A 17,132-nucleotide genomic window follows, 5' to 3' on the forward strand; every position below is an offset into this window, starting at 1 on the left:
TAAAACAACCACTACTCCTTTACCATTCTCTTCATGTAAATTTTACAGTCAGATGGGAAAAAATATAGTGGACGTTAATTCTATATTTTTTTCTGGAGTTTCAAATAGCAATATATGTTAAACTAAAGTGACTTATTCTGAAGTGACTAACTGATAACTAACTGAAGTGGCTGATTTCTAAAGGGAAAAAACTGATTTTCATTTCTGAAATGACAGATGATATTCCTGCCCACACCTTCCAGATGTTTCAAGGGAGACTAAGTTGGATAAAAATAAATTACTGAGCTTGGGTGGACTTCCCCAAAAAAAAAGATTTAGTAATGTAAGCAACAGAAAGAAAATACTACTGGAGCTAATTAATTTTGAAGTCTAGCAGCAATATGTCCATCCTAATGATCTCACGGTCTTAATTTTTCTTATTCTTATTTAATTCCTTCATTTTTCATTTTCCACTTTCTGGAATGCTGTCATTGCAAATTGTGTGAGATACATATAAATTCTGACATCTTGGAGAAATTCATACACCATTTGCTTCTGTATATATTAACTGCTTAAATTAAACTATATAGACTTAGTATTGAAGGAAAATTAGGAAAATATTGCATCCTACCTTTAGCTAAGGAGAGGGACATAGACACTCTAAGGGCCTGACAGTTCAGGATCTCAGGTCTCATCCAGTCTTCTGCTGACTTGAGGAAGTCATGCCTTAACCCTGAGGCTTTCTGTGCTTTGTTCAAGTGGCTATTACCCAGACTGTTTTAGTTTAGATTTGAGCATGCCACATGCGAAAGAATTCTAAGAAATTTCTATAGTCACTGAGCAGAAAATTGTCTTATTTGTGTTAATGGGCCTGGGAAGATTAGTGTACAGCTTGCAAATTTTAGCTGGATACAAACGGAAAGAAGTAGACTATGTGTGAGAAAATGTATAAAAGTATGTTTGCACCAAGTGGATCCAAGAAGATGAGAGTCAAGGAAACACTGTCCATCAGCAGCATGTTTCTCCCTCTGGAAGATCTGGAAGAGCCATTGTCAGCTTTCTCCTCCTTTCCAGCCCTTCTTCTCAAGGAAGAATGTTGTGCACTACAGAACCCAGAAGAAAGGAAGTTAAGCATTAAGACAAGAAAAAAAAAATTAAAAGAAAAGTCTGTATAAAAGACAATAAAGACAATTTAAAGACAATTCCATTTTCTTTAGGTATTTCCTCTATCCATCATACTATATAAGCTTATTGTATTCATCAACATCCTACTACATCCAATTTTCTGAAAACAATGTGAATTCTACTGCTTCTTCTTACAGAATTTTTCACTAGTTGGACAGACTTCTCCGTAATAAATATATGTAAACTAATGTTCAGTCTACAAATTTCCCTGTTTAATTTGATACCATTAATTGTAAATCAGTCCCTTTGGAATTATATAAATAAAACATATCCTTTTCTACTGTTTACTTCCTTAAATGTCTCACAAACAAACCCTGTCTTCTGAAACCTGTCTCTTGGTCAATATATATTTAGTTTTTGAGCTACACAGAAGAAGGCTTGTGGATCCAGGGTTGATCATCTGAGGGTTATCCTCTATTTGTTCTTTTTAGTGGGTAGCAGTGCAGAAATGCATTCCAGATTTGATCAAAAGCATCTACTATCTTATTCTGTTCAAAGCCTGCTCATTCATATTTTACAGTTTCAAGAACAGCATTGACCCAGCAATCAATATGAGATGTTAAGATGATTTTTTTTTCTTCTGTCCTTACGTATATTTGCTTGAAGGGAGCATTTATTTATAAGTTTCACCAAGGCAACTCTATTTTTTACAATTAGGCCAGCAGTTATGATGATTCAATCCTAACACAAATTTAGTTAAAAGTTTTTGTTACTGTAGACTGTGGAAAATGGGTTTAACCACAAACCAGTCATGTGAAGTATATCCAAAGATAGACAAAAACACTTGCAATACCCAAATATTGGTGAAATAAATGCAGAGGTAAAAAGCTTAAGTACAAATTTCAGTAACATTTTCAGTAGTATTCAAGGTATCCCTCAATATTTAAACCTCTGAACTATTTGCCTTCTCTCATAATACACATTTGAACTTTGTTATAATAGAGAAATAGGTGTTTTTTACACAGGAAATTCTTCAGAGCCACAAATCTGCCACAAGTCTGCCATATAAATAAATAATAGCAGAGGGTATAATAATAATAATAATAATAATAATAATAATAATAATAGCAAATAATACATGTAGTTTGTTAATCAAATTGGCAAATGGTGAAATTTTTGGTTTAGAGATCTACAATCCTATTTCTTGTGATGAGTGTAAAGGGCAGAAATTTTACATTCACAAGGTTCTGAGTGCCTCAGGATATTTTCAGGGAATACAGAAATTATGTATTGAAGGTTCTAATTTTCAGGATTTTCATGTGGGGACCCTCCCTTTTCACCTGTATCTAAGGTGAATGATACAGTCCCTGCATTCAACCTTTATGTATAAGTTATGAAATATTTATTGGGCCAGATTGAATACACAACTGTATTCTCATAGCCCTGGGGCTAGAGCACTCACAAAAAGGGAAGCAGATACACTTTGCCAGCCTGAGCCAGGTACAGGAATTTTAAAACAGTTTTCTTCCACCTAATATTTCAGTTTTATGATTACATTCTGAGTGTCCTTACACTTGTTTTTTTGTCTCCCCCTCCTTCAAAAATAAAACCTCAGGAATCCTGAAGGGACTATTTTAATATTTTTGATACTTTAAAAACTCAGCTGAAACATGCATATTTGACTTAAAATACTGTTCAGTTGTGAGGTAGGAAATAGACTAATTTTATGAACAACAAATAAATCTTTGAGACATTCTTTGCTTCTTTCCCATTCCCAAACCTGTGGTCTACTGATATCTTCCTGAAGAGAGTCATAATGTAGGTCCAAAACCTATTGGGTAGTGCCATGGGACACCTTATGAGGAAAAATATATCCGCATGTATGTCTAGAGAGTTATTGTTAATAAACATTTACCAGCACATAAAAATAAGGCAAATTGGATCAGTAAGGGATAGTTGGGGATTTTTGGTTCACTTTCCTAGAGTTTTTGATTACTTTTTAGTTTTGGTTTTGTTACTTTTTTTGTTTTTTGGCAAAGTTGCACACTTGTGAATCACTTCACTACTGAAGCTGGGGAATACCTGACTGGCAGAGGCTCAGGTGTTATGATCATTTATGATGGCGATAGTATGGGAGGGGGAAAGAGAAAAAAAAAAAAAAAGCAGCTTTATTTTACAAAATGCTTTTGGAATCCAGCTTTTATCGTGCATCAGTGCAGCTGCCATCTACTGAAGAAAATAGGACATTCCCGTTCAGGAAAGCCAGTAATCCAGCAAGCAGAGTATCTCTGCCTCTGCATGTGGTTGCTTGAATTACAAATCTTATTATCTCAGATGCAGCATGTGTGAAGTTAACCGAGTGTGCACTAGTAGCCACTCACTTCTTGTCAAGCCAGCCCAGCCAGCACTTCCTTGGAGATACTGTTATGCTGTCACCAAGCAAACTTCAACAGGTGATAGCCTCGTCATCTGCCTCTGGGAGAATCTGAAATTGCAGAAGTTTATTGCATTTCATTTATCATGTCGTGCTTGTTAACATGCTGTTTTATAGGCGCATTGCTCCGCAGTGTAACAATTTTAGTGTGCAAACTCTATGTTTTTTAGTTTAATTTGCAACAGATATGATATAAAGATAAACGAGATAGTGTTTTTTTACCCACCAAATGGAATTGTCCCCAGCAGTTTGTTAGCCATCAATCACAACAGGGATGGAAGACCTTCTGCAACACACATTAAGAGCACCTTATTTGCAAAGGCAAAAATGAAGTAAAGGGAAATCGCTGTATATAATCTCACTCAGCTCTCTACATAATAGATTACAACTATACAGAGATTTCATATCCCAGAAAATTACTATCGAGGAAAAAACAGATTTGAAGAACAGCACGCGTGTTTGCATCATATATCTTAAAAGTGCACATTTGCTTAATCATGATTTATTGACATGGTTTGACAAAGGCCCACACTGATTTTAGCGAAATTTTGACACTTGCATGAGGCCCCTAATCATCTTCCTTTTCTCAGGACAATGACAGAGTTTCATCCAGCAATAATAACAGAAACATAATTTCAGACAGGTACCTACAACAACTATCCTTTTCTTTCAGGTGCTTCACCAATGTGTCTAAAATTTCAATAAATGAATATTTCTATGAGAACTCCAGAGGACACAGAAGAAGACAGTAAGTAAACTTCATACAAGCCAAGAGAACTGTGTCCATAGGTGTACCATATTTCTCTTTGACAGCATGTCACTTTTCACTTGTGAAAACTTACTTTTTTCACCTCTATGAATGGCTGTGGTTTTTTTTCTCTGACTTCCAGTTACAGAAGGATAGAATCATAGAAAAATTTGGGTTGGCAGGACTCTTTAAAGGTCATCCTGTCCAACACTCCCTGCAGCAAACCAGGCCAGCTCCAGCTAGAACAGTATATTCAGAGCAACTTTGAATGTTTCTAGGGGTGGGGTATCCATCATCTTCCTGGGTAATCTGTCCCAGACTTTTATCATCCTCATCATAAAAATCTTCTTACATCTTAGCTGAATATACCCCCTTTTATTTTAAAATCTTTTCTCCTTGTCCTAATGCAATAGACCATAGTAAAAAGTTGTCCCCATCTTGGTTAGAAACCTCCTTTCAGTACTGAAGGGAAGTTGTGAGGTTTCCACAAAGCCTTCTATTCTCCAGACTGAAGCATGACAACTGTCTCAGCCTTTCCTAATATGAGAGGTGCTCCAGCCCTCCAGACATTCCAGTGGCTTCCTCTGGACTTTCTCCTTGTCCCTCCTGTGCTGGACCCCAGCTCTGGATGCAGTGCTCCAGGTGGGTCTCAGCAGAGCAGAGCAGAGGGGCAGAATCCCCTCCCTGCCCTGCTGCCCACGGGGCTCTGGATGCAGCCCAGGACACGTTTGGCTCTCTGGGCTGTGAGTGCCATGGCTGGGGCATGTCCAGCCTCTCACCCACAGCACCCCCCAGTCCTTCTGGGCAGGGCTGCTGTTCGTCCTTCAGCCTGGATTCATGCCCTGTCTCTGGTGCATGGTCTTATTAAATCTCATGAGATCCCCATAGGCAATTTCTCCAGCTTGTCCAGATGTCCCTGAATCGCATCCCCACCTTCAGGTGTGTCAACAGCACTGCTCAGCTTGGTATCATCTGCAAACTTACTGAGTGTGCTCTCAATTCTTTGTCTAAGGCATTAGTGAAGACATTAAACACTGCTGATGCTAACAGACAGCCCAAAGGGTCACCTATTTTCACAGACCTCCATCCAGATATCGAGCTATTGACCACTTCCCTCTGGGCATGACTATACAACCAGCTGCTCATCCTACAAACTCTTCCTCTATCAAATCTGTGTCCTTCTAGTTTAACGAGGGAGATTGTGGTGCACCATGTCCCAAAGGCATTACAGCATTCCATACAGATTACAGCTGTAGCCCTTCCCTTGCCCACTGGTGCAGCCACCCCACCATGGATGACAACGAGGTCACTCCTTCCTGCTTCAAACGAGTTCTTCAGAGAAGGATGTGTCCTGTTAAAAGCAGGCAAGGATCACTCCTAAGGTCTTGTCAGCCATACTTTGATTTCCTACCTTTTGCTCACGTCATGTATCAATGCAAGAATTGTTTTAGCTCTACACAGAATTTTTCAATGCATTGAAAGAAAGGTGTTTTCATGACATGAATAGAAACAGTAAAACTCATTCTTTTCCAGTTAATGGACCTTAATATATATTCAGCTTAATTTATTGATAAAATTGGATAAGAATTAATATAGCTTTTTAACAGGGAGTTCTTTGTAATTATTTTTAAGTTAGATATTATATAAAGATAAATCCTCATAACATAACTGTCTTGTGTTAGATTACACATTTCATTTGGAGGTTAAATGTTTAACTTTTTAATAATTTTCAATAAATAGTTGTTAAATAAAGTTTTAAATGCATTAAATACTGTTATTGTGATTGGTTTCCTTATTGTTATTGTATTTACTGCTACTACTAATATGGCTGTCAGAAGTATTTCCTTTCCCTTCCTACAAGTATTCCACAGTTTGACTTTTGCCCCTTTAAATAGCAAACAAGTAACACAATTACTAAATTAGAATTATAATTAACTCAGGTCAATCAATGTGTTTATTTTGCATTTCTATCCTTTCTGTAATTTAATTCTTCAGTAAGGGAAAATCTTAAAAAAAAAAGGCAACAAAAAACCCCAGAAAATCTCTTACAATAATTTGAAAGCAGTTTTTCAAAAAGTTTGCACATTAAAGACTAAAGGGAGAACAAAGAAACAAACAGACAAAAAAAGAAGCAGAAATATTTTTAATGAAATATGAGTGAGTGGAACAAGAGAGTTGACAAAGACAGTGCACTTTGGTTTAAAAAGAGGTGGTGAGAAGATAATTCTGACAAGTATGAATAAAGCTGTGACGCTCAAAGTCGAAGAACATACAGTTTAAAAAGAATAAACTGTCCTTCAGTGATTTTTATTTGTAAATATGTGGCCCAAAGTGGAAAGGATAAAAAAAATCTGATAGGTATACAGTAGGAATTAAAAAGGAATATAGAAAAAAAAGAAAAAATGAGAAGAAAGAAAGATTAGTAAAATAATAGCTAAGCATCGATGTGTGGTCTTCAACAACTGTGCCTCCCTTTTCTTACCATTTTTATCCCCCCATATCTGTACACACGTATAAACATGTAAATGGGAACTTCTTACATAACCAGCAAGAAAAGAGAAAATTGCCAAAGATTCAGAGCAGATTTAGATCTGAGAAGATTCGTGCTGCAGTCATTATGTTTTGTCTGAAATACATACAAACACTTGGGTGACAAACTATAAAGTGCTAAAAGGAAACTAAATGATATACTGTACTTTTCACCATGTTTTACTCAGTGAAATCAATGGAGAAGGAGAATTTTTTCAAGCAGATAACACAGGAAAGGGATCTGTCACCACAACCTTTCAAGACCACCAATAATTTATATGCGCTCTCTGATGCATCAATTTTAGTTTCCAGATACTAATTTATAAATTCAGGCAGGAGAAAGAAAAAAGTCCTTTAAACACAACTTCAATAAGCTACATAAAATAAAATTAGCTCTGTCTAAGTATCCACATGCATGCCCTGAAAATGAAAGCATGTAAACCAAAAGCAGGAAGAAAAAAAAAAAAAAAAAAAAAAAAGGATGGTTAATAAGACAAAACCACTAAAGCTGACAGAATATAGGAAAGGTTCTCCACTTGCTTAATTTGGACATTTTAATGGAGCATATTGTGGTTATGTTCTGGCTGTTTATGTAAGGAACTAATGAAGCTGTTTTTCCCTTTAAGGGGCTGGAGGGATGTGGGGAGTCATTGTGAGGTTAGTGCTCGGGCTAGTGGTCTGTTCAGTCAGAGAAGCTGCTGGGTGATGCTCGTGAGTCGTGCTGTGCAGCAAGGCTCTGCCCAACTGCATTTCTGAAGGGACATGTGTGTTTTATCTATGCAACAGCTGTTCCATTACCTCCCTTAAAATGACTTCGTAAAGCAAAGAACCTTTTCCCAATTTATTTTACTTGCTCTCGCTGAACAGCTTATCTGGGGTTTGCTCCAAAGCCTGTGGAATTCAATGGAGAGACTTTTCATTAACTTTTTAGCACAGGCATCACATTCATTAGTGAAAAAGTCTGTGGATTATTTCTTGTTTCCTCTGACAAAAGTCCCTGTTTTCCTCAGCACAGGGCATATTATATCCTCTATTTTAGATAGAATTATACATCAAAAGGGAAATTTCAAAGGTTCAGAGCTTTTGCTCTGTTGATGTATATGTTGTGGTTCTTATCCAAAGTTTAGTCCAATACTTTTATGTGCTGAATGAGGTTAAAAATCCTGAAGCAGTACTTAACTTTATAGTTTTTTTCTAACCATGTAAATGTTTACAGATTCCACCTGAGATTAGTTAAAGGCATAAGAGAAAAAAAACTGAAGCTTGAAATGGGTCAGAAAACAGAGCATTAGGATGTAATTTGTTTTGTTGTTTTTTTTTTTTTATCTAAATCAGTGAATCAGTGTGTTCAGTAAATTTTTTTTTATTAAATCAAATATTTTAATAAGATGAAAATAACTTATTCTTTTAGTTCTGAAACAAAATATATAAATTCTTCATTTCATGAGAAAATTTCCTTAATAAAACAGCTTATTACTCCAAATTGATTTTTGGAACAGAACTAAATTTAAATAACAATAATTTTTAAAATCATGAAATAAGACACTGCAATTACCAACAACAATTATCTTTTTTCTTTATGACTAAAGTAGGTGACTGTTGGAAAGGTCAGGATTTGAAGTCAAATTATAGGTTGTACTTGTTTCTCACACCACTTGTTTCATGATATCAGACCAGCCAGATGTCAAGATGTTTAAAAATCCTTTGAAACGTCAATTTCCAGTGGCTGGAAGACCAGGTTTATTGCTTGTTTTATTGGTAAAGAAGAGGAAGGCTAAACAGCTGCTACTTAGGCTGTTTGTGAGCAAACAAAAAATGACATAAAAAAAAAAATCAGTCAGCTCTTGCCTTGTTGAGGCCCATGCAGGAAAATTTTGTATGTGTTCCATAAGCAGTGTAGTCATGGAATTGTTGAGTTAAACCTAAACGACCATGTGTATATAAAGCTTTAAGCAGGTTTTCTATCTTGTACTGGAAATTAAAACCTAAAGAAAGAGTAATTTTGCAAAGAACTAGGGCACATCTTGAGGTGGCCCTTTAGGTGTATTTTTCCTTTTTTTTTTTTTTCTGGACTTGAGAATAATTACAAAAAAAAAAAAAAAAAAAAAAGAGTAAAAGCATCACAAGCCTTTCTAAAAGCAGATCAGGAAAGGCTTCTGTCCATGTAATAACCTTGTTCTTTCTGGGGTAGCAGCACTGCCTAGAAGGGCTAGAAGTGAAGTGAGGACCCCACTTTGCTGTGTGCTGCACATCAGTGAAGAATCACGGGTTTACAGCTTCATAGCCATCTAATTACTACTGATTTCCTCAGAAATTAATAAGGTGAGACTTACCAAACTGGATGAATGCAATAAAAGAGGAAAGTGGAGATTCTACTGACACCTTCATAAGGCAAATCACAGACTAGGACCATGGAACATCCTCAGCTAGAAATGAACCACAATGACCATCAAGTCCAACCTCGTAATTTTCCCTTTCTCAATCCTCTCCTATGGTTAAAGAGATCTCCTCTTGAATGTGTCCACAAGAAGGATAGTCTGATATGATCATATTTAGACATCTAAATGTTTGACATCAAGGACCTGTGAGTGTGGGAAGTGACCACAGCCTCAGTCTCTACTGAATGACTCACTAGTGGAGCAAGGGCATGACGGTGTGACATCCTAGGAAAGTTAGGCATAACTACATTAAATTTGGGTCTTGCAAGTGCTAGCAAATTATATAGATAACAGAAACCCCAATAGACTGAAATATTAGGGGTTTTAATGAGGAAGGAGAGGCATAACTGAATTGTCATGTGAATAAGAGACAGCATGAAATTATTTCAGTTACTTATCTCAAAAAATTATCTTTTGAAAAATAAGTTAATATGTCACATAGATTAAGTACCTAATCATCTATTTTCTTTGGGAGCAGGTCTTCCCTTGGAACAGGGTGAGGGAGAATGTGGGAAAGGAAAAGGAAATAGAGAGTGGTAATTGAACTAGATACAAAAAATGCTCCTAAGGCCCCAGCACTAGTTTGGATGCTTTTGAGAGAGAGACACACAAAAGAAAAACTGTGAAGCTGTAAGGGTCATTCAGAGCAACAAAAACAAGAGAAGCTTCTGAATAGCACCTTGCCCCCTGAGCTGTCCCAGATTTCCCAGGTGTTACAGATGTGCAAGAGACTTCTGATGTACATTACACTGCAGGACTCAAGCTAAAGCCATCCGCCTGGTCCTGATCCCATCTTAAACCTATTGAAATATCAAGGATTTTTAAAAATTTAATAAGTTTTATTGTCTTGTGTCTTTAGTTGGTACTGATATCACTGAAACAGGGATGCCCTGCTGTGTACAGTCTGCAAAGCAAGAATCAGCTGCCCTGAGAATCAGTGCAGATGTTTGGAGATATGGTTCATTCTATGATGTTTCCATCCTCCAAAGTAAATTCATAGACAAGATTTTCAACCACTGCACAGTCTGGTCAAGCAAAACTGCTTCAACTTTAAAATTAATTTCTGATTGGATAGGTTCCTTATGTAAAGAAAAACTATTTTCTTTTTTTTTTTTTTGTAGAGGAAATATGTTTTTGAGGAAAACTCAAATTTGCAATGTAATGTTGGTAATAATTTGGGGGAAAAAATAGAAAGATCTCTAAATTTCCCCCTCTTAAATTCTAATGTAAATATATTATTTGAATAATGTATTTCATATGTATTTTTGATATGCCACTTATATTACTAAAAAAAATAATACATTAGTAAATGTGTAGACTGATATTTAAACTCAATATAAGGCTTGGCTAATATTTGTCACTTATTTAACTGTCCTCACTCTTTTTATGTATTAGGCATGTGGGTTAAGGCAAGAAAAAGGCAATTGTTTTGTTTTGCTTACTAAGTAATGTTTTATCAGAATAAGTAATCCACTCGTGGGTCTTACTACCATAAAACATAACCAAAAAAAGCAAATGAGTTAAACTGCTTTCAGGTGAAGACATTTGCAAAACCAAGGAAAAGTCCAATAAAAAACATTAAGCAAAATAACATAAATTAAAAATTTTGCTCTGGAAATTGTAAGGATTTTGTCTTCCCTCCTCTCAGAACCTGAGGAAGGATAGCAAAAGGAGATGTTATTATTGGCTGTCTTGTTCTTCTCATCTATCCTGACCTGCTACAGCCACTATGAGAGAAGACACACAGAAAAAGCTGAACCTGTATGTGACCTGTTTACCTATCTTTTTATTATGTCTTTACAATGGAAGTGTGGAAGTATCATTATTCCTGCTTTACAGGAGAGAAGGACCAAACATAGAAAATGATTCACCCAAGGCCATGCAATGTATCATCTGTGTCAGATGGACAGGTCAATTTGGTCCACATTATATTCCATGGACAACTGTTTGCACTACCTGGCTTTGCTCTCAGGATAGGGTCTGGAGCAAAATTTCACTGCTTTAGAGAGGAAGCTCAAGTGCAGGAAAAACACCAAACCTTCTGTTTCAGTCAGTGACATGATCAGGTGTACAGAAGGACCATTTGACTTGGACAAGGGATTCAGGTTTGAAGCAGTCTTAAAAATTCAAATCCATCAATATCCCACATGGGAGTAAACTGAGACACTGATTTTAAAGATAAAAACACAGAGTTTGGACTTCAAACTGTGGAGGAATAAGACAAATACTGTCAGGCTTTCAACCTCCATTTCCAGGATCAGAGTGACTAAAACCTTGTCTAAATTAAGATCAAGCTTACATTATGAATTTCAAAAACCTTAATTTCAATCTTATTTTTTTTATTAGAGATACTGAATTTGAATGAAAAAAAAAATGTATACTTACCATCAAATTGTAACATAATTGTAGCTGAAATAAAACCTTAATCATGAATATATTATCAAGGTACAATAGGTAGTTATATCTGGTTTTTCAGGTTTCAGGGGGGTTTTCATATTTAAGAAACTGCATTTCAAGATACTTTTGGAGGGTAGATTGCTGTTTGGAAAGAGTTGAAGCCGCTGGAGTGATTGTAGCGGGAAACAATTTGTGTACATACATTAAAATGCCTATGTGAAATCTATCATCTCCTGAGAGTTTCTACTTCAAATAATTTAAAGACTTTTACATTACAAGAAATATAAGGCATTATGAGGAACATTTCAGTATAATTTTTTTCATATTGTTCATATGATTCAAACTTCTATTTGTTATTGAAATGAAAATGAAGTAATCTAAGGTCAATTATTTAACTTTTTCAATGAAGGAAAATAAAAATCTTGTGGTTTTGTTTGCTCTTGAATATATTTCTTCAATGTTCCTGAGAAAATATTTGATGTATTTTTGAGTGATTTTGAAAGAAGAAAATTTATTTTACCTTACTTGTACACATCCTTTCTAATATCCCAATCCCAAAAAAAACTGAACCATCAATACACTCTGCAGTTCTAAATTATTTATTCAGCTTCTAAAAGTGACTACAAAAAACAATAACAATAACATTAAAAGGATTAAACAAACAACAAAAAAAAACAAACAATGAAAATGAACACTACAATTACAAAAACGACAACAAAAAAACACAACCCCCCCCACACACACAAAAGGAAAAAAAAAAAAAGACACCAAGAAAAACCAAACAAAAAACCCCCAGTCCTGAAGATAGTATCCAAGACAGGAATGGAATTTTACTGCTAAAGTGTGAACTGTGAGATTGAAAAAAAGCAAATGAAGAAAAAAATATCACTGAAGTGAAATTGTGAGTATTTCCTCCTGGAACTTCAGCGTTGAAAATTGTGCTGCCCTGCATTTACTTGTTTCAGAGGATGAAACATGTTTTTAGCTTCTTTTATTTTTAGGGGTTGAAAGTTGAGGAAGAAATCATGTGCTGTGTAGTTTTGACAATATGGAAGAGTTTCTGCTAATGAAGAATATATGTGAAATGGTAGAGCGTTATGAATTATATTTTCCATGTTGCATGTCTCTACATTTATAGCTAGCTGCTGTATCTGTGTTTACGAATGCAGCCAAAGATCATTATTGAACAGTCCTGGAGCATAAAATTTCCACCTGTCCTGCCAGAAGGAAATGTCTTTCTCTTTTATGCTGTTCAATTGAACTGACCGTTCATGAGAAGAAATTCCCCCAATCCAAGAGAAACAAAATGCAACTGCATCCAGAAGGACTGGATATGTCCTCAAATATCAAAACATTATTTTCCATAATATTAACATTTGGGGGAAGAGTTAAAGCCACAAAAGTTAGGAAATTTGGCATAAAACCTGCCATTCACTCTGTAACTCATTTCTCTGCATCAAAAAGAAGACGTAATGCTATTTGCCATATGCATGGCTATATCATAGCCTGGTGAGCTGAGGTTAGACTGGCACTGGAAAACTTCTTAAATCTGTGAATTTGAATCAGAGCTATAATGATGGAATAGCAGTGAGCAGTGTCCTTGACGTACAGTTTGGCTTGATGTGAGAATCTTTATCTGTGAGTTGTTGCTATGGGAAGCTGTTGCTAACTTCTACTAAGAGTGTAAAAAGGATTCTGTTTGCATATTTAAAAATATACACATATAGAACATGTACACACACAAGCACACACAAATACATATGCATTTTCATATAGACATATGTCAATTGACAATAGACATCTATGTCTGTTTTTATATGTCATGTATATAAATTGTCCTTAAAAAGAAATGATGCCTACCTGGGTTACTGACACATCTTGTGAACCAGAAAGAAACAAAAGTGGTTGTTTGTTGGGGTGGGGTTTTTTTTGTATTTTTCTTTTTCCTTTCAAAGACTGGGCAGTGTGTTGTCTAGATGGGAGCTCATTAAGAGTGGACTGTAATTGAGGAAGTAATTACTCTCTTTATTCTTTTTTCCCCCTTTTCAGCCACAGGAAAAGCTTTACAAAGTACTCAGCATATTGGCTGCTGAGGGCTTTTGACAATCAAGTTCCATCTGCTCAACATTGTGCAAGACCAAATGTACATATATAGTGCAAGCCTTGGAGAGTGTATAATGTGATCTGATCCAGGTAGGTGCATCACTGACTATCCATTGGACACATGCAGCGACCAGATCTGGGCATAGAAATGCAGCATTTGCATGAATTTCCTGACATATGTTGCAATAAGAATTCGGAAACTCCAGAGCACACCGCTACTGAATTTTTTTCATTGATTTCTGGACCAGACAAGCTTCTCTTAGTGCTGGAGGAGCAGTCATTATATAACAGGTAAACATTTCTAAAGAGCACTGTATAAATATGTAAGCAGCTAACTGCAATTGAAATTGGTAGAAACCAGGGTTTTGGGGAGCTTTAGGGCTTAAGACTTATTTTTAATCTCATATTGAAATAAATGCATATAAACATGTACTCTATAAAACCTGCATCCATCATGCTGAAATTGAAACTGAAGCCCATTCCTCTCCTTTATATGTGCTCAGAGAAAGGTCTAACGACTTTACCTTCTATTATCTTAATTTGGGCTGAAATATTCTGGCCGCCCTGCCACTGAAGGGTTTCAACTGCACTTCAGGTAGAATGTTTCATTCTGTTGATATGGTTACCATGCTATTTTTTTTTACCTATCTGTGGAAAAATATATGCACAGCAGCATCTTGCAGAACACAGTGATGAAAATCCCACAACTTGGTTTTCACTACATTTTCTAGCAATGTTGAGAGTTGAAGTGTTAGCTTTGTGAACACCATAGTACACGGTGCCTGGTAACTCTGGTGTCATTAAATAACACCTACATTAAGACTCACTGTATGATTTTACTGCGTGTCATAAATCTGAGCATTATGAAATAGAAATCTAATGTCATAAACTTTTCCCCTCTGAAAATAAACTGTTAAAGACCGGCTGTCTTCATCACTCTACAATGAAAAAAGGACTTTTCCAACACACCTGCTGAAAGCATGCATTGGAAACCAGCTTACTTTACAGTAAATAAACATGTAAAATATATAAAAACAAAAATGTCTTCCCAGAAGGGCCACTATCCTTATAAGTTTCAACACAAGGCAAAAATACCATTTTGTGGGTGCTCATAAAAGTAATTTTGAGTTGAGTTTTCATAGATCATTAAAAGGTTGAGATTGGCAGGTGTCTCTGGGGGTCACCTGGTCCAAACCTCCTAGAACTGGTTACATGCCAGGCCCATTTCCCAGCATAAGTTAGGGACATTTTATTCAATGAACTAATTTCTTCCAATGAAATTAGTAATAGTAGCTTCAACTTTTTTTTGTTGGGTAACCATGTGTTCTTGTCTAAACATGGGAATCAAGGACATTTCCAGCCATGTGTATAAAATTCTGACATTATGCATAATTTATGCAGCCAAACCCCTAAGCAACCTCAGATGCAGCCAGTATAGTCTGTCACTCTGCTCCAATCCTAGCTAATCTATTAAAGTATTTATTAACACTGTAAGTAAGGGATACTGTAAGTAAGGAATGGAGGGGCTAAAATCTAAGTGATGTGTTTTCTTAATTAATTTAAGGATGTATGTGGGATTTAGATGAAATAGAATTTTTTGTGCTGATTTCTTGCAGTGCTGTACTTGTCCCGTTGACAATATGTGGATATGCCGCTGCCTATATCAAGCATTATAATTTTACTCACTTTTTCTCTACTCTCTCTTTCTCCTCCCTATTCCACATAAGAAAATTAATAACAATAATTTAAGCAATGTTTCCGAATAACCATGACAAACTTTCTCCTTTGTTAAGCTAAGTGAAGAGAGATACTTTGAGAGTAAAGGAGAGTTTTTGCATCCTTTTTCATCACTCTCAACCTTGTACTACCAACAAGCTGATCAGAAAGTAAGGCATATTCTTACTAAGACTTGAACATAAAATACTGACTTGGCTTCCTTTTTTTTGTCTTTCCTTCACAACCTCTTCCCATTCCCCAAACCTCCATGATGAAAAAGTAATATGTTTATTTACAATGTTGTCTAAAAATGGGTAGGATTCATGGGGGTAAAAAAAAATTGCTAAGAAATGCAGCAACTTTTGACCAAATATTTAATGAAAAAACTTTGTGCAAGTAGAGTGCTATGCAGACAGCTGCACAGCTGGACATGTAGACAGAAATTTTTTCTTTTTAATTTAATACATCAATGAAAACATTATTTCACTTGGAGGTCTTAAACTTCAGATAGCAATGACTGGAGTAGATTAATTACATTTACTGAGACTATGTCATTTTTTGTTATCTGTGGATCAGCTTCACATTCTCTTTTGAAAGAGTTGGACTAATTTTCTGCTTAAAAGATGAGTAGATTTTTTTAAATTTGTTACTGAAGGATGAAGAAATACTCTGCTAATGACAACTTGAAATGAAAGTGGTAAGGTTGACAAATCAGCAAAAGCAGATTTAGCGATAATTTCTTCCAAGAGTGTTTTTAACCCTATTGACAACCTGTTGAATTGCTGAATTTTTTTAAAAGAACAATCTCACCATGCATATCTATTCAGATTTTCATTTTACTGCCCAATTTTTTAGTTAGTGCTGGAATATCATGCAAATATTGCCATTCTGCCAGATCTTCTCACCATTGTGGTTTCTCCTTGTTAACAGTTATCCATGATCCGATGAATAAAATTCTTCCCAGACTGTGACAACAATGTGGAAAGCCTTGCTCTAGAGTGACACAATCAATTTATCTCCAAAATAGACAAAATACTTTTGGGCGATGTTTCCACCTCTCAGTATTAATGAGATAATACAGATCTGTTTCTGAATCATTCCTATTGTCAGGAAATAATGTCACAGATCCAGACTGATATTGAGGAAAGTGTGAAAGGCTATACTTAACTATAAAAATATCTGATTTAACTGAAATGTAATTGCATTTCAAGTACTTCTCAAGCTCTCTTTTGGACTGGAACACCAAATTCTACTGAGGTTTCAGAAAGAAAACACAGCAAAAAAACTTCAAAATTTAACATGGAGTAATGTGATATAACATAACATAAAACATAACATAACATAACATAACCTAACATAACATAACATAACAACATAACAAACATAACAAACATAACATAACATAACATAACATAACATAACATAACATAACATAAAGCAAACCCTGTCTTTTCCATCAGTAAGAAGTATTTTCCTGAGTTAAAAATTCTCTTCACTCCAGATAAAAGGAGCATTTTATACCAGCCATTATGAAGCAAGGACATAGGGTGAATAGCGGTGCTGCAGAATAGCTAACTTTAGCTCTAACAATGGCTTTTGAGCCTTCTACTCAGACACTTTTTGTGACTTGTGTTATTAAAGTTTTTGTATCAGCCTCTTCTTA

Source organism: Cinclus cinclus, chromosome Z (assembly GCF_963662255.1).
Source record: "Cinclus cinclus chromosome Z, bCinCin1.1, whole genome shotgun sequence".
NCBI classification, from domain to species: Eukaryota; Metazoa; Chordata; class Aves; order Passeriformes; family Cinclidae; genus Cinclus; species Cinclus cinclus.